Source organism: Topomyia yanbarensis, chromosome 3 (genome assembly GCF_030247195.1).
Source record: "Topomyia yanbarensis strain Yona2022 chromosome 3, ASM3024719v1, whole genome shotgun sequence".
NCBI classification, from domain to species: Eukaryota; Metazoa; Arthropoda; class Insecta; order Diptera; family Culicidae; genus Topomyia; species Topomyia yanbarensis.
The window spans coordinates 400,920,316-400,939,617 of record NC_080672.1 but is presented as its reverse complement, the minus strand read 5'-3'; the positions used below and the strand labels follow the sequence as shown (position 1 = coordinate 400,939,617).

The window sequence follows — 19,302 nt, the reverse complement described above, 5'->3', positions numbered from 1 at the left end:
GCCCGCCTCCATAAAATATAGTAAATATGACTCCTATGTTTGGAAATAAAGTCAAAAGTGATATCCATTATTACAACAAAATGTTTATTGATCATTGTTGTGGCACAGCATTTTCTCTGGCCGTACCCCGAATTTGTCAGTGAGCTTAGCATAATATATGGAGATACAATCGTAGTTGAATAGGTAGCGTCATCGATTCTGTATAGTAGTAAAGTTGCACAGACTCAGCGGTTGTTGACCGCGATGCCAGACAGACAGATGTGTTTTAAAATTATAAATTTAGCATGAAAAATTATTGTTAGATTATTGGTAGTTGCTATCCGACCACCGCCTAGAGCGGTTGGTTTTCAACATAGAAGTTTAAATAAAGTTATTAAATATATTGTGCCAAGAAGAGAAAAGTACACCGCTTTTTTGTTGGAGACGGACCACTGCGACCAATATTTAGATCTATTGTGGTACCTGGTTGCCTGGATACCATCCGAAGAGTAACCTGTAACGAAAATAACCCTGAACCCACGTTCCTTAATTTGGATTCTCGACCTCTGACCAATCCCGTAAGGATGAACCTAGGGTGACCATACGTCCTGGTTTCCCAGGACATGTCCTGGTTTTGCATTGATTGTCCTGGTGTCCTGGGAAGTCGAGGAAAATGTTTGATTTGTCCTGGTTTTTCTCCTGGAAGCCTAATATATTTCTATTTATTCCTAGGGGCAGATCACTCTAAGAATATATAACAAATTCTCATAGAATTAGAAAAAATGCATTTAATTTCCATTTTTGCATCAACTTTGCACTCCCTCGCAAAAAAATTTGTTTAACAAACGTCCTACGCTGATTCACTTATTCGACGTTTTGTTGAATGTAGGGCTGATATTTTTGTAGGGTTTTGACGTCTTACACGCAACGCAAAATACATTGCACGCAACGCAAAATACATTACGAATTTCTATTTTGATGGAAAGAAATGCATTTAATTTAGCTGATTTTTAAAAATACATCACAAGTGATCTGCCCCTAGATTTATTCAGTCTTCGCTTTTCACTATGCTCCAGATCGGAGTTACGACCGACCGCAACCATAACTACAACGTATACTCATCCTCCATCGGAATGCCACAAACAAAACTTAATACAGTCGAATCTCCCCATTGTACCTTCCGATGGTTTTTTTTATCTCTCAAGAGTGCCTCGTCAATATCGATGAAACAATGGTTAGCAGCGCTTCTTCTCGGCGCCTTCAATCCGGGACTCGAAGAATTCCCTTTGGTACCTCTGAAAAGACACATCGGCGTTTTGGTGCTTCTGCTTCTACTTGTGTTCACTGGCTAGTGGCTTTTTTTCATCTAACTGGAAAACCATTCCATAAAAAGAAAAATATCAACCATCGTGGAAAAATTTCATTGAGTGCTCTCTTGAGCTGGGGATCATGGAATTACTACAGGGTTGATACCAGTACCTATTCAGTTGCTCTGCTTGTTAACAGTGCAGTAAATCAAACGAACGTTTCTAAAGTCTGCTGTCTATGTGTACCATGCCAGTATTATAAACAAGCAAAGCAATCGAATAATAAAATTCGTCCCAAGCCAGTGTGAACAATAAAGCACCGTTACTTTCATCGGTGCGATATCGATCATTCATTTTAAGATGTTTGAAACTCAACAGCAAAATTCAACAGCAAATTTGCAAATGCAGTTCAGACTAACGGAAGTCGTCGTTATACAAGCCCACCACACTCTCGTTACTGATAACGATTAAAACTTTGGCCATAACGAAAAGCTACGCTATGGAAGACAACATGCAATACGTCGTTGAGCATGATAATGTTATACTACGTTCACACTACGAGTTAAAACGTGTTTTAACGCTATCTTGATGACATTTTTCTTATTGCTATTTATTATAACGTGATTTAACTCTGCAGTGTGAACATAGTATTAGGACCAAGATACCCGTATATGTTGACAATGATAAGATTGATATGCGTCTGCACGATTTACACCTTGGTACTATTAATAAATTTATTACAACCATCATATCGAAATAGGCAAGATTTAGGTTTGAAACCAGGAGAAAATTTTTCTAGGTATTTCCAACGTTGTTTCTTTCGTGAAAATGCGAGTGACGGAACCTATTCCGTCATATGTGAACTTTCAAATCAAAGCAAAACGCCTGACCAAATCTCAAATCACGCTGTGCACATATGAAGGACAGACCCCTGCGTGCCCTACGTTGTTACACAAGAAGACATACTACGAGAAACCATGTACACAAACCTCTAACGTAGCGATAACAACTGCAAGTATACCCATCACACAGCCCTTCATCAACATCAACTAAATCACAAACCACCGGAGTTGCAGCTCAGGCATCAACGAATACTGCAACAACAGAACCTACGCACAGCGTGTCCGATCATTGTGATGCGCCTACTACTTCCCAATCAGCTGCTAGCACCACCGATAATACAGTAAATAACAAAGAACAGGGATACGCGATCGTGACCCGTAGGCCCCACAAACAACTCAAACCAGGTAATCGTGAAAGCCCATAGCACATTAACAGCGAGGATAGCATGAACGAAAACGATAAACCGAGAGAAAGCGGACTAAGTGATCCATAAGCAACAAGAGGCAATGAAATAAATCGATCTTCAATAAGAAATAAGATCATTACGCAAAGTAACAAAGCGCGTACACAAGATCCGATGGATACACAATAAAATTCGATTTTTTTTATTTCGAGGTTTTAACCTTAAAATCATTCGCCTCTTCGGGTTAGAAAAATCTCTTATGAAAATTTCTAACCCTATGTGCGGGGTCGGGGCTCGAATCCAGGTGTGCAATCGATTTACTACGCTACCGCTTCGATTTATTTATTTTTATTTACATATTGATAATATTAAAAGATCCACGGTTCAGATGATGCATTGAGGCGTGGCAATGTCGATTGAGAGGTAGCGGGGGGAAGCAGTACTCTTTCGACTGTCCTGGTTTTTTACTCGTCTGATATGGTCACCCTAATGAACCACTCATCCACAACGTAGGGCTTAATCATTGGACGCTTCAATCATTTTTTTTAAAGATTTACTATGAACAAAAACAATGTTGCCAAAAATGGAACCCATTTGTTGCCAAAAACGGAACTTTTTTGTTGCCAAAAATGGAGCATGCCAAAAACGGAACGTGCCAAAAACGGAATCTTTTTGTATTGCCTATTTGTAAATAAACGGAAAGAGGTGTTAAAAAAAGAATTCAATTTTCAATGGTTAATTTGGATTCAAACAACCTAACAAATAAATGCCAAAAACTTGCTGTACAATAAGATAGTGGACAACAGCACACAAATTATCGGTAAAAAATTGTAAATTGATGCAAAGAAATTTGACAATCTAATAGTAGGGTTCTTGAAAAAGTTCCTAGTACGAAAACTGCATAACCAAATACACAACGTACTCACAGACAGATATCAACAAATCACAGAAGTTTTCGCTTTGAGTTCACCTTATCGACTGACTTTGTCAGAAAATCCCAATATCTCGAATGTGACAAGTTTAAGGATATACAATTATATGACGAAACGTCAAATTTAACAAGAACAATTCAATCCCTCCAACGCTGCTCGTGTGAATTCTTAGACTCATAAACCCGTCGACGCTCAATTACTTCCTTTGCCATATCAGAGCATTCAACAATGCAAATAATTTCAAGAATCCAGTATTGTTTTACAACCGAGTTGCCGGTTCGGTACACCGTTCCGTCCTCTTGTAGCCGGGACAGGACAGGGCCACTTGCCGGCTAGACAGAGCCACTTCAGAAAGAATGGATAAAAACAACCCCTCTCCAAATGCTGCACGCTTTTATGCAGACAAAAATCTGCGCCTATGCTACGTAGGTGGAGAAGAATCCCTTTCAATCTTCATTATGGGATGGTGATGCGTATACGAGTTGAAACTGACAGTGTCACGTTGGGATGTTGTCTGGCGGCTGGCTGCTGGGATAATAGGAATTACCCGGCGGAACTAACGGAATTTTCCAGCAAGGGAAGGACTGTCAGAGTAGAGCCAAAGAAAAAATGTTAAATTTTTATCGAAACGAAACCGTGGTGGCTGTTACCCAATTACAGCCTTGCTTCGGCCGGGCATACAGGTTAAATATAGCGAAACCTTGCAAACGCCCGAAATCGCCCACGAACGTTTTCGTGATTGAAGTGTTTCTATTTCAAGGCTACTGCGAAATCTCTTCGGTGTTGGTTCCCGGATACGGGGCATCCTTCCTTCGCCATCGACACGCCACGTAAGAGTAACACCGTACCAATTTTGCCACACGGAATCTCAGAGCAACCATTTTTGGATCAATCCATATTTATCGAAACCGTAGCCGGTCGGTCGGTTGTCTGCCCCCTCCGGCCCGTGTATCGCGATTTGATTGACGACCTCTTGCGCAGCTAGTAAATGGCAAAGGTCAGCGGGAATTCTAAGAAACATTCCGGATGGCTGCTCTTTCCAATGAAGACCGCACTGAGCTGCTGTCTCGTTCCAGTTCCTATCGAGAGCCCACACTTTGAACGGTATGAAAGTTCAGTGATATTTATAGTCATTCCGTCAAATCGACAGCCAGCGAAAGCTATTATAAGAAGAGCACTTACGTAAATCGTGTACAACGTTTTATTGGACATGTCTAAAGACAGATATAGAGAGATCCGTTATAGAAGGCAGCGTAAGGACATCGTGGAAGCTGGTAGCTAAAATGGATGTCAACATTTTCTTCGTGTTTTTTTATTTATGTTTCTTCATCAATATCACAACATAATAGAACATAACAATCGCTTCTCACTACAATATTTTACCTCAAATTGTTCAGAAATGGTATCATAGTATGTACGCATATTTGCGCAAGCGAGCAAATAAATGATTTTTGATTGTTTCTTGAAAATTTGTAATTTTTACAATAAATAAAACACAAGATATACAAAGTAGTCAGCTGTTTACTAAACGATACGCTAGTCTGCGTGCAATCTCCTATTGGCATAGTACTTTTAAGTCGCATACAAAAACAATACCATAACACAAACACAACTAAAATTTTGCTATTATTCGCATTTAATCGGTCCAAATGTTCTTTCTGTTTCAAATGATGGGAGGTCATTCTAACATTGATTAAATCTTTAGACGCTGTGTCTGGGAGATTCCGCTATATGCTGTTTGTCAACAGAATCGACACGTAGGTATTTAATTCTCATAAGTACACAGCGTGGTCTGACCCAGGTCTATCAAGCAGTGCAACGAAAGATGGAAAAAAATCTCCAGGCCTCATTTTTCTCAGACTCCACTTTCCCTTTGGCTCATTCTTTCGACGAGCCTCGCACAAAACAGTTGTAGGGCTAATTCTAAGATCCTACTGCCACTAATAAGCCTTTCTGAGTGGTAATAGAATATAAGGTGACTGTCTTTCACACCATACCGCTAGACCAGAACGTCTTTTACTCATTTATATTGACAAAAAAATTCTTGAGCCTTCTATTAGTGTACTTTCACATTATCTAGACAAACTAGAACGAGATGTTCAAAGAAAGCAAGTTACAATTGCTATTCATTTTGAAACATCCATTTTCAAGTGGGACGCCATATCAAGTTTTTAACTTCGAATATCCTAAAGAAACCTCTCAAAATCAATCTGTCAAACCATCCGTGGACGTGAGAATCTTTACGTGAATCAACTTCACAATCAACAGTTACTTCTTATTCAGAACTAACTTTTGCATTTTTCCATTCGGAAAAATATTCCCCAGTCGATAGTGTGAAGAACTATCTCCTCCTATCGCACATCGCGCTGAAGGAAAAGTTTCACTTCACACGGGTATTGCCAGCCAATATGTTTTACCGCCGTTATAAAAAAAAAAATATAATTTAATTTCAACGGCATCAAGGTGGAAAGCTTTCCACTGTAATAAAGTTGTTCGCCAAGAGTTTTCCTTCCTTCCCGCCGAGTCACGCTATCTTCGGCTACCGGCTGGGTTCACAGTGTGTCTGAGGAGGCAGCAAACACGGCACAACTTTTCCTCTGCTAGCCATCTCCATCTCGACGACAACGGTACCGAATCGATTGCGGCAAGAGAAGTGGAGCAGAGCAGAATCGCATTTTCCGGCTACAGCATGTAAAAGATAGCTTCTTAACGCATGTATGAGAAAAACTTGATACATCGCAACCTCACAACCACTGCTGTCATTCGCCGTATCGGGAAAATGGGTACCCCTGCAAAATGCTAATTGAGTTACACCTCGAGCAGGCTATAGAAATTGAAGTTCCTTCGCCTGCCGTGTATACGGTATTCTACTTTCTTGGTAAATGCTCAATTGATAATTTGCGGAACATGCGGTGACAACCTGCCTTATTATTATTATTATTATTTATTCGTTCTAATTAGATTACCTGCCAGTGGGGGTTGTCGTTTTTCGCAACCCAGGGCAACACGTTGTTGACGGTGGAAGAAATCTGTATGTACATACATTGTTGTGACCGAACTGCATTCGAACCGGTTGCGCTGTCAGCAGCAGATTTGCCGTTTTCAAATCATTCGGGAACGTCATTTGTCGGTTTTCACTGTTTTTCTTTCCGGAAAGGTATATGCAAATGGATTCTAGTGGTGGTTGTTGGTACTGCGTTCAAAAGTATTAAAAACTTTTGGTTTACGTTTATCCTAATTCCAATTGAAAAATAAAACTTTCGACACACTGATAGAATATATTCGTAAATTGCTAGAAATTAGTTTCGTACAGAAAATTTTCATAAAATATACGAATTTTTCGTACATATAATTAATCGTTCGTAGCTCTATTGGAACACTTTTATTTTTCATTACGAGTTTTTAATGAAATCCACGAAACGACTTTCGTTGGCTTATTACGAAATGGCTTCATTAGGCAAACGAATTGTTCGCTGCTATATACGAAAGTCTTTATTATATTTACGAGCACCATTCGTCAAACCGTCAACGTCAAAGGAGTTTCAATAGAGGTAGAATATGGAGACATTGTCGCTATACGTCAGATAATTGTTGATCTTCACGACGGTCTCGGTCTGACTATTTAGTAGCCGTATCCGTATCCACCGGTTTCAGGAAGATTTCCTAAACCTCTTTCGCTTCCCTTTGATCCAGAATCCGGAACAGTACGGATTCAGTTGAGCCTTCGCGAACTGCTCGTTGGTTTTGTACGAAAAAATCTCTTAGATGAACGAAATAAATTCATGCGACCAACGAGATTGTTCGTAATATACATAAACGTTAATTAAAATAAACGAAACATTTCGTTTCATTCATGAAGAATCATGTTGTTATTAACGATAACATTCGTGCAATGTAAGCTAAATAAGCAAAATTTACGAAAACTTTCGTTCATCAAGCGACCATTTCTTCGTACCACAATAAAATCGATTTTCTATAATTTTTGAAGTTTTTATTTTACGCTAAAGTACGCTTTGGACAACTTGAAGCTTATTTTAGGGCGCATAATTTGCTTTAAAGCACCAACTACTTAACTTTTTACATTTCTTATAAAAGAAATGTATAGAATTCGCTCAAACTTTCAAGATTGTTCCCGAGGCCCGGAGGGCCGAGTTTTATATACCAATCGACTCAGCTCGACGATTTGGGACAATGTCTGTGTGTGTGTCTGTGTGTGTCTGTGTGTGTGTGTATGTAACGGACAAATTCTCATTCGTGTTTCTCAGCAATGGCTGAACCGATCTTATCCAAACCAATTTTAAATGAAAGAACTAAAAAACAGTATGAACGCTATTAATTTGTTTTTGATTCTGATGTTTAGTTTCCAAGATATGAATGTTTGAATGCGCAAAAATGGCGTTTTTTGCAGTTTTTTTGAATTATCTGCCGAAATTGACAATATAGATTAACAATTTATATGTTTTTAGACAGCTTTAACGAATACCTTTCGAACAAGCTATAGATTGTTGAAATCGGACTATTATCAAAAGAGATATTTAACATTAAATGCGGACGAAAGATTTTTATCATTTCCCATTGCCAGAAATATGACCAAAAACATGTAATCTATTATTAACGCCAAAACGGCTTATTTTAGGTCAATAGTATCTTCGGAGAATTTAATGGAGGCAAAATGCCCTTTCTTTTGGTATTGTGCTTTTGCTGATTAATCCCCCTATGAGTGAGATATTTTCACAATTTTTTTTGGAAGTGATTATATCGAAATGATGCCTTCAGCAAATTTGTAGCTCTTACTTTTGCGAATAACTTTACAGAAGACTTCAAATATCTATTTTGAATACTTTAAAAGTTATGGCTTGTTGTTTGTTGATTACTCTTTGTCGCCTATTTATTGTTCAATATAGTAATAATCCATTGAAATAAGCCAAACATTATTTCGATAAAACGAATTTTGTATTTCATTTTACTATCTACAACCGCTAGAAATAATCACCGAACACTTCCAAGTTGTCTGGAAGGAACTTGATAACTTATCAGTACAAAAATGTTCATTTGTGCGAACCTTCTGACTGTAATTTTTCCAACTTATAACCATCGGATCGATCTGAAACATATCGGAAAATGAAAAGCGAAATAAATAACTCCAAGCAACGGCGTAGCCAAGAGAAGGTTTTGGGGTTTAACACCATACAACCCCCCCCCCCACCCAAAAAAAATATTGGATTGAAGTTGAAAATTTATTGATGCAGACTGATTTAATTCAATATTACAATAACAATTATCTGATCCGTAGATTGATAACCTGTTGTTGTAAACATCATGAGGACTTTTGATAAATTGTCGGAATGGGGTCCTGATATGTAACTGATCTCTTGGTCTTGATTTCACAGTTATCTAATAACTTCAATATCAAATTTCTGCCTGAAAACATTCCAATAGAAAATTCCAGAGTTCTGTAATCAATCATAATCCTCAGATTTATTTTCAAATTGATCTCGTTTTTGTAGAGATGTACTGTAATAAGGGTCTTTATTTAATAGGAAGCGAAGTTAAAATTGATTTAAGGTCTATGAAACATAGAACTGCTCACCAAAAAATGCATAAATTTCAACATTTGCTAAAAATGTTTTTGCCTTTCTCATACACTCTAAAATTCGTCGATCTAATCCCGACCGGGAGGGCCGAGTGTCATATGCTAATCGACTCAGTTCGTCGAGATCGGAAAATGTCTGTGTGTGTATGCATGTCTGTATGTATGTGTGAGTATGTGTGTATGTGGAAAAAAATATGACCTCTGTTAATCAGAGATGGCTGGATCGATTTGCACAAAGTTAGTCTCAAATGAAAGGTACAATCTTCCCATCGGCTGTAATTGATTTTTTTTATTGATTGGACTTCCGGATCCGGAGTTACGAGTTGAAGAGTGCAATCACACAGCAAATTCCAATATAAACTGAAATGAAAAATTTTCAAAATCAAATTTGTATTTTTGATGCCAAATGACATTATAATGCATGGAACATTGAGATTTGATGTAAACTCGAAAAAAATACGTTTGACAAAAATTGATTTTTTTGGACTTTGGTACTTTTTTGCTTGTTACTATTTTCTGAAAAATTAATTCTGCATAATTTTAAAATTTCAAAAATTACGGTTTCGGAATTATGCCGTTTAGACATTAAGATCGATTTTCACCAAACCCCCACCAATTGTAAAATTGGTATTGTAAAAAAACGTAAGGGCGATACTTCAATACTGATAGGTGGGACCAAAAAAGTAAACAATCGCCAAAGGGACTATATACTATATATACAATCATTTTGTCAATTTCAATAGCAAACACAAATTTTAATTTAATCATTTCAAATACTTCATGAAGTTTTGGGTTTCGATCACTGAATCATGCAATCTAGGATGTAAAAAACACAATAGTTCTTAAATAGGAAATAAAACCAAGTCTAAAAATATGCACTGTTAATTTTGTTTGAATGGTGGGTTTTTTCAAGAAAAAGCGTTGATTTCTTAATTCTCAGTCGCGTTGGAAATTTGAGTAAAGTATAAACTTTAAATCGATTAAAACAAATCGATTTTTTTTGGCTCAGTACAATATACATAACCCCTTTAGAAAAATCAGTTTTCCCACCACAATGCATTGATTGAGGAATTTAGATATTTTATTAACAGAGCATTAGCAATAATTCGTTTGTATGTCTATTTTATGGGCCATTTTTTCGCCTTCCCATTGATTTGGTTTGAGATTTCTAGCACTGATGTTGTCCTATGCTGATTTGAGTGATTCTCTGAGTCCTGCCACTATTCCATGTAGTATGTGTTATCAAAAACATCGCGAAGCATCAAGTTCTAAATGTTCTCAAACGATATAATATCCGAAGAGAGTGATAAGAGTTATAAGAAATGTCTCATCACACTGTTAGGTGGATTAATAACGTTTTTCGTTTTAAAGTTAAAGAACTTTTATATAAAAAATATAACTTTTTCAAATAGAATTATCTTCGATTCGGGCACTGAACATTAAATACTGTTGCTTTCATATGAAATAGCATGCTTTGTAGTATTGATCACCAAAAAATGGCAAATACGATATTTTTTTATATATTGCAATATTTACTCAAAAAATAGTTTATTTTTAGTAAAAAAGTATATATAACTTTCTAACGAGCGAAGCTAGAGGTTCAATATATTAATACAAATTGTTCTCATTCAAAATATCCGAAAGTATTTCTAAAGTGATCTTAATTAAAAATCAAAACTGCAAAAGTTATACAAAGAAAACCATTTTTTAAGAAACACCCTAAATTTTTTTGGTAAATTTCTTGTAAAATGAAAAGTACACGACATAGAGTTTCAGTGTCTTGTGTTTTCATTTTCTTCAATTTTCTGGAAGACAGCGAAACATTATCTCGAACCATTAAAAGTTAATTTTCTGATTTTAAAAAAATTAGAACCGCCCTACACACTATTTAAAATAATAGAAAAGTATTGTAAAGTGCAATATTTTATCATGAAAACGAAACTACATTTTTTATATTGTTCACCGTGAAAGTAATTCATGAAAAACCAAATTTTTAATATAACTTCTCCCCATAAATGGGAGACATGTTTCTTTTCGCTCGGGTGCTGTCAGTTCAATCAAAGATGGCGTCGAAACAGCAAGTACTCCACGAGCGTGTTGTGCGGTTTTACGAAACACTTGGCCATCGTGGAAAAAAGTTTACCGTAGACCACTTTGGAGACGAAAACATGCCCGTAATACAGTTTACCAGATCCTGGCATCCCTGAGCGTGAAGCGGAAGGCCGGTAGCGGCCGCCGGCGAAGATAATGACGAAGTAGAAGAAGGAAGCGTTGAAAAAGCTGTTCGACAACAAGGACGAAACGAGTTTGCGTGATGCCGGCCTTGATTCACCGAGCCCTCAAGATGCAGGACATCATCTGTCGGAAGAAGACTCGGTCCCCCGATGACACGGGCGTGCAGATAGCGATCGTGAAATCGCAGTGCCGATGGATGACGAACAACTACCGTGAGACGTCGTTCGTGCTGCTCTCGAACACCCACATTCCAGAAAATGAAAGTTACTATTCCAGCGACAAGTCGGCTTCACACCCCTAAGTAAAATATAAGTTTAAGCATAAATTTAAAAGAAATGTTATGCTGTACATCGCCATCTCGGACAGAGGGATTTCAAAACCGTGGTTCAAGCCGAGCGGTCTGGCCATCAATCAACAAGTGTACCAGGACTCAGGAGGAGTGTCTTGAGAAAATTCTTCTGCCGTTCTTAAAGGAGCATCATACGGTTGGGAAGTACGTCTTCTGGCCGGACAAGACGTCTTCCCATTACGCCAAGAAGACGCTGAGCAGAAAAAGATACCGTACGTGCCGAAAGAAAGAAACCCGACTAACTTGCCCCAGTGCCGTTCCATTGGGATTTTTTTCGGCTCCCTCAGTGCTTTAGTGTATAAAAATAATTGGTAAGTCAAGGATACGAAGCAGTTTACCACCAGGATCCGGAATTGTATCTGGAAGAAGGACGTCAGTGCCGACCAGTGCTGTTATGAGAGCATCGCGACTAAGTTGCGTCGTACGGCTGACCAGGGCCCCTTCTCCAATATTCATTGACGTTATTTCGAAAAATAAACATTATGTTTTAATAAAAAATTCTGAATTCGCTGAAGATTTTTTTTGTTTTTCAACTACATGACTGAAAAAATTCTCATTTTTATTGAACACCTGTTATTAGGCTTACAGGGGAAGAACCAGGACAAATCAAGCTTTTGCCTCGACTTCCCAGGACACCCGGACAGTGAGTGAAAAACCAGGACATGTCCTGGGAAACCAGGACGTATGGTCACCCTATGTTTACCCTTTTTTGTTGTTGTTACGAAAATCCGAAATTCTGTAGAGGCACCTAGGCCGCCCTGAAAGGAAGGGTCCGCCGGGTAAATTTATAAGAACCCGAGTAGTGGGCAAACCCTTTGATCATTTAAACGTCTCGCTGGATATCGTCACATATCATATGCACAAGTCTACGAAGAGGACTTGACGACTAGTTTTAATGGGTTTCTTCTGATGATCGAATCTGAAAATAAATATAAACGCACTCATAATAGCGGAATATCAAAAGGCTGATAAGCTTCGGGTGATTGTAAACAGTTTAAATGATATTTCTGACTACCTTTTACGAAGGAGTACAGAGTGTATATTCCAGCTAACAGGGTTGAAGTTTGTGGGGTTGTTTCCGATTCGAGCCTGAGTTGCGAGGACCTGCTGAAACATGCTGTATACTGAAGTGCAAACGTTTGCATTCAGCATCAGTCGCAGCTGACGGAATGAAAACATACGTCAACTCAGACGCTTATCGGATGACCCTCGCCCGTTTTTACCTCCTCTTTGACAAGGTTCGTCTGCCTGTTCGCCTCTTTGTGGTGCGGGTCATGAACTGTACTAATTGCAAACAATTGGGACACACAGCCTTCCATTGTAGCAATAAGGGGAATCATGCGAATGATTCCTGTGGCAGGGATGTCGAAAAGTGTCGTTACTGTGGGGGAAACCAACATGATCTCCCGGCATGTCCGTACAAATAACGTGAGGAGAATCTTAAACGTTCCTTTAAGCGATCTTTTGCAGAAATGCTTAAGATAGCTTCGCGACCGGCCTCTACAAACATCTATACCAACTTGTCTACTGACGAAGGCGGCTGTGATGAACCCCAGGAGGGAACAATATCTTCTGCTGTGCCTAGAAGCAATATAAAAAGAAGGAAAATTTCCTAAGCTTCGTCGTAGAAGGTGTCATGGCTCCCCTAAAATAACTACTCAAGGAAGTACTGATGCAAAACCGAAGCAAGTCGCTCCCGGTCTCAGAAACCTGAGCTAGGAAAAGGAGTTCATCAAACACTACAAAAACTACATGTGGTCCAATATCTCAGCTAGAGAAAGAAACCAGCGCAGGTTTATAAAATTTCTCTGACATTGTGGATCATATTCTTACAGCTTTAAATATTTCTGACCCCCATAAAAGCATCTTGATAAGCTTTCTCCCCGCAGTAAAAACATTCTTAATGCAATACACTGCAAAATGGCTCCTCCTTTCAGCGATTGTATCCTTCACTGTTCTACAGTGGAATTGCAGAAGCATTATCCCGAAAATCGATTCCTTTAAAATCTTACTAAATAACTTGAAATGCGATGCATTTACACTATGCGGGAAATAAAAATACTTAATAAAATACTTCAGAAATAGACCCTCTCTTCCACGATTTTAATATTATTCGGTTGGATCGAGAACACTCTTACGGAGGAGTACTTTTGGGGATCATAAAGTGAAGTTCTTTCAATCGAATCGACCTCCCCTCGACACCAAGCATTGAAGTTGTCGCTTGCCAAACCAGAATTAAAGACAAAGATCTTTGTATTGCTTCCACCTACATCCCCCCTAGAGCCTTAGTTAGCCACCGACGGTTTGGCGATATTGCGGAACTCCTCCCCGCCCCGAGGCTAGTTTCAGGTGACTTCAATTCCCGCGGCACGGCATGGGGTTGCCTTCATGACGATAATCGATCTACCCTACTCTATTAGCTTTTCGACAACTTCAATATGACCATTTTGAATACGGGTGATATGACACGGATTTCTGCCCCTCTAGCGTGTCCGAGCGCCTTAGACCTGTCCCTGTGGTCGACATCGCTGCGGTTAGATTGCATGCGGAAGGTAGTCTCTGATCCCCACGGCAGCGACCATCTGCCAATCGTAATTAATATTGCTAATGGTTCAGGACCACCAAAAACAATCAATGTTTCTTATGACCTCACACGAAGAGCAATAAGCCGCAACATCGAATCCACACAAGAGCTTCCTCCGAAGAAAGAGCACGGGATCCTGACTGGCTCTATTCTCGACACAGTGATTCAAACTCAGACTAAAAACGTACCAGACGCGAACTCTCGCGGGCATCCTCCCAACCCATGGTGAGACAAAGAGTGCTCAGATGTGTACGCGGAGAAGGTCGTCACATATAAGACCTTCCGGGATGACGGACTGCCAGCCAGCTACCGACAGTACGCGATGGCGGACACGCGGCATGAAGAGTTTGATAAAAACCAAAAAAACGTAGCTACTGGCACCGGCTAGTCCACGGGCTAACGAGAGATACATCGATGAGTACTCTTTGAGGCACGGCCCGGCGCTTACGAAACCGAAACAGTACTAACGAGAGTGTGGAATATTCCAACCGTTGGATATTCGATTTTTCCAAGAAGGTTTGTCCGGGTTCCGCCCCGGCACAGAAGATCTACCGCGCCGCGTCCCCTCACGATAACGCTAACGAAACACGTTTTCGATGGTGGAGTTCTCACTTGCTCTCTTGTCATGTAACAATGAAGCCCCAGGGCCAGACAGAATCAAATTCAACTTGCTAAAGAATCTGCCAGACTCTACCAAGAGAGGCTTGTTGAAGTTATTCAATAAGTTTCTTGAGGGAAATATTGTCCCTCATGACTGGAGACAAGTGAAGGTCATCGCTATCCAAAAACCAGCAAAACTAGCCTCCGACCACAACTCGTATCGACCGATTGTAATGCTGTTCTGTATCCGAAAGTTGTTCGAGAAAATGATCCTGTTTCACCTCGACAATTGGGTTGAAGCAAATGGCTTACTATCAGATACACAACTCGGCTTTAGAAAAAGCAAAGGGACGAACGATTGTCTTGCGTTGCTCTCAACAGAAATTCAAATGGCTTTTGCTAGAAAAGAGCAGATGGCATCAGTTTTCCTAGATATTAAGGGGGCTTTTGATTCAGTTTCTATCAAAATTCTTTCTGAGAAGCTGCACCAGCATGGTCTTTCACCGACTCAAAACAACTTTTTGCTAAACTTGCTGTCTGAAAAACACAGGGGCTTATGTCCTGCTTATAAATGTCAATTTGAGGAAGTGTTTAAAACTTTATTGTTTGTCTCTGCAGTTACCGGAAAAAGAGCCTCCAGACATCTTCCTTAAATAATATTTGAGAACATCAAACACATTTATCCAAGTCATTTTTTATACGTGGCAGGCATCATTATGATGATCCGTGAATAGAACATTCTTCGTGATACGTTTCGCTATTTTTCTATGATGAAAATGGTTTATATTATCTTATCACTCGACTCGAAGGCGCCAACCAGTGGGTATCGTTAAGAGCAAAACATACCCCGGTCGGCCCTCGAACCAAATGGATATAAAAGAACAATAAAAAAAATCTGGTTATTTCTCCTTCGGGTAATGAAATGGAAGAAGATGAAGTGATTGAAACTCTCTTGATTTCATCCAGCATATGAGAAAACTTTTCAAACACAGCCTCACGGCGTTGGTACGTCGCGTCGTCGGCATCGTCGGCGGTGCGGTGGTGGAACATGTTACTACAATTTTCCAAGAATGTCACCCTATCTAGACCCGGCTTCGCCGCCACGGTTGCCACTAAATATTCATAAGCCAGTGAATTCCGTTATTTACATTTTGTCGTTCGAAATGTGCCTCCGGTGGCAACCAGTGGACCACGGAAAGCCCCTATCGTCGTAGGTGCATCTCCATAAATAAGCTTGTGGTTTGCTGAGCTTGCACGGTACCAACATCGATGTAGCCACGCGGAAAAATGCGTACCTTCTAGGTACGTAGGTACATGTGTTTTCCTGCGGCTTACTGGTACCGGTAGCGGAACTAGGTTTGGGTTCTAGCGCGAAATCGGAGAGCTTTCGAGCGTTATGACCTACTTGGCCCCGGGGGATTGAGATGGCTAGATTGGAATGTTAGCGAGCTTGATATTTGCATTGGTTATTTACAAATGAATTTTGAAACCAGAGTGTTTTGATGAAATTTTATCACACCATCTACATTTGCCTTATCAATATTTGATGATACGGGGGAAATTGTTGCCATTGGTATACTTCTTTGACATTGACATATCATACATATTTGTGTTTCAATGTCAACATTTGAAGTCTTCTCTGTTTGATGTTTTCACATTTTTATTGAATTTGTTCAACTTGTTCGACATGTGCGCTGTCATCGCTCACTCTTCGATGACAACAAACTGGTGGCGATGAACAGATATCACTCGAGTATGTCTTCGTAGTTTACCAAGGATATGCCCACCTACCTCAGATGCCGTTGCTACGGTTGCTACGAAGCCTTTTTCTCCCTCCGAGGAAGCAAATAAATTAATATTTACCCAGCCACAAACGAGAACGGAGTCAGCATTCCGAACAGTCAGGGTGTTTTGGTGGTTAAACGGAAATGAAAATAAAACCGAAATCTCGAACAGACGAAACCGCTGTTTCCATACAGCCTATCTTGCGGGTATTTTCGTGCAAGAATGCTAGGAGCTCATCTTCCTACCCCACCCCGAACGGCAAGAAACGAAATTTGATGAACAACCTTTTCACTGCCATTGCGTCTGCTTCGTTTATACGATTTCAGCTGATATCTGGAGGTTTAGTCCCGGAAAATAATTAAACCAATTTTGAGACGAGCCTTTTAAATGTTCGAACCTGAAAATATCCTAGCGTTCAGCAAGTGAGCTACCAGGATGCAACTTTGCAACAGTTATATGACGGGAAGATCCAATTTGTTCGTCATCATCATCCGGTAAGCTTCTGCTTCCTGGCTCCATAAACGAAAGCAAAGACTGGTGCACCCGGTTTTGAATTGCCCCGCTAGTTATTCTTGTATAAATAATATATTCTGTTTTACAACATGTTTTCAGTGCAGGAATTGTTCCGCACTTGGGCTAGAAGCTGCATCGATATTCATAACATGATCTAAGTGTACTTAATTTTAAAAAGAACGATGCTTGTCCCGCTCCTTTTACTTCAACTAAATTATGGGGTAATTCCATTTTGTAATTTTTTGGCCATTTTTTACTGCCCACAATGGTTAAATATTATTTAAAGGTTTCTATTGGTGGAACAATTCATACAATCGGTTAAAATTAAATTTACTGCGAAAACTTACTCTACAGTCTAGCTGTTTTACGCGCTCGGTCTTGTGCATATTATTGATGTTTGCCGTAATGCTAGCGCCTACAATTATCAATCGATTAACCTCAAGTTTTTAGTTGTTATTTATCAATGATTTACAACAGCTTTTTAACAACAAATTTGGGAAGCTTTTACGATGTTCACTTCGTTTCCAAATATATTTTTATAATAATAGTAGGCAAATTCCTTATACTAGGAACGGTCCTTGAACGGTTTTCTTCAGGATAAATCGTTAAACCTACTGCAATTTTCCCAAAACCTATAAAAATATTTCTCGTTTGTGACTCAAATTACGAGTTGTGGTGTGACTCAAATTACGATTTGTGGTGAACATATCAAACTAGGCAAATGAGCTTGCTTCTTCTGAGCATTTTCCGAAGGAATATCATGTATATGTACCTGCTCACAAAGTTGAGATAAATGGTGTAGTCAACAACAAAAGTTTGAATAAAGTGTTCGTCTGCCTGTTCGTCTGTTGGTACCGCGGGTCATGATCTGTCTTAATAACAATTTGGCTACACAGAAACCCAGTAGGCCTGCTGTAGAAAGTGCGACCAGAATCATGTGGATGTTTCTTACAGCGTCCTTATTGTACAAAGATTCCGCATGATATCTCGGTGTACAAACGGTGATATGTCTGGTGTACAAACTACATGGGGATAAACTAAAACGTTCCTTTAAGGGCGGCTCCAAGTGGTCTTTCACATAAGTGGGAACATCTACTGGGGTACCTAGTTATAAGTCATTAGTTATAAGAATAGGGGCCAGATTTTCTCTCATAAACATCTTTGTAAAAGCCAGCAGGTTTTCAATTGACGAGGCTTCGAATGAGACGTCTCTTAGAAGTCCTGTAAACCAAAGCAAAAAGCTTCTGGTCTCAGAAAACAATTCCCAGAAAGCCCCCAAGTATTCCTTTGTTTCAGTTCGATAATAATCGCTATAATGGGATTTTAAAATACTCTGAAATTAAGGACTGGGTTCATCAAAAAAACTTTCAATATTACTCATCTTCTTAAAAGTAGTTGACTATCAAATGGCCCCTCATTGCAACAATCGTACCAATCAGTTGCGAATTTATCGAACGAGGTCGCCGAATTGGTAAAAATTTCAAGAAATAGTTTGAAATGTGATGCATTTGCATTCTGTGAAATTTGTTTAATTTCCAAAATTAAGCGTAATTTCGATGACCTCACACGAAACATTGATTGTAAGAGGTATACTGCTGCGATATCCGAAACTATCAACTTGGACAACTTTTCTTGGAAGAAGTATGTACACTTATTGTCCGACTTCCTGCTCAATATCACGGTTCAAGCTCAGAAGAAACGCGTACACGGCAGAACACTAAAAGACACTCTTCCAATACGTGATGGGCCAAAGAGTGCTCCAACAGGTCTTCCTTCGACAGAAACGCGAATGAATAGTTTGATTCAAATCAAAAAACGGTTCATCGACGGGTTAACGAGAGAATCATCAAAAAGCACTTTTTGGGACATGATCCAGCGTATGCACAACCCAAACAGTATTAACGAAAATGTGGAATATTCAACGTTCACAGAGTACGAAAGAAAGGTGAGTACGTTTGATAGCTTAGAAGGTTTCGTCGAAGTGATGTGGATGTGAGTTGGGATATCATTCACGATATCGACCGTATTGTCTGGGCGTGCCTCAAGTATTATTCCGCTAAGTCTCGGCTATTGGATTTCCTTCAGGACCGAGGAAGGCCACTCAACATTCTGGTACGGGATGTTCACGCGTGTAGTGGTGTCCCTACATGTCCACCTATCCACCAGTTTTTGAAATCAG

At 39.5% G+C, this 19,302-nt stretch overlaps 1 protein-coding gene across 2 annotated transcripts in view; it reads right to left on the bottom strand.

Annotated features, from left to right (window-relative positions):
* Positions 1-19,302, bottom strand: part of LOC131694310 (putative uncharacterized protein DDB_G0271606) — a 356,903-nt gene that overhangs the window by 316,703 nt on the left and 20,898 nt on the right. The window lies entirely within an intron of this gene.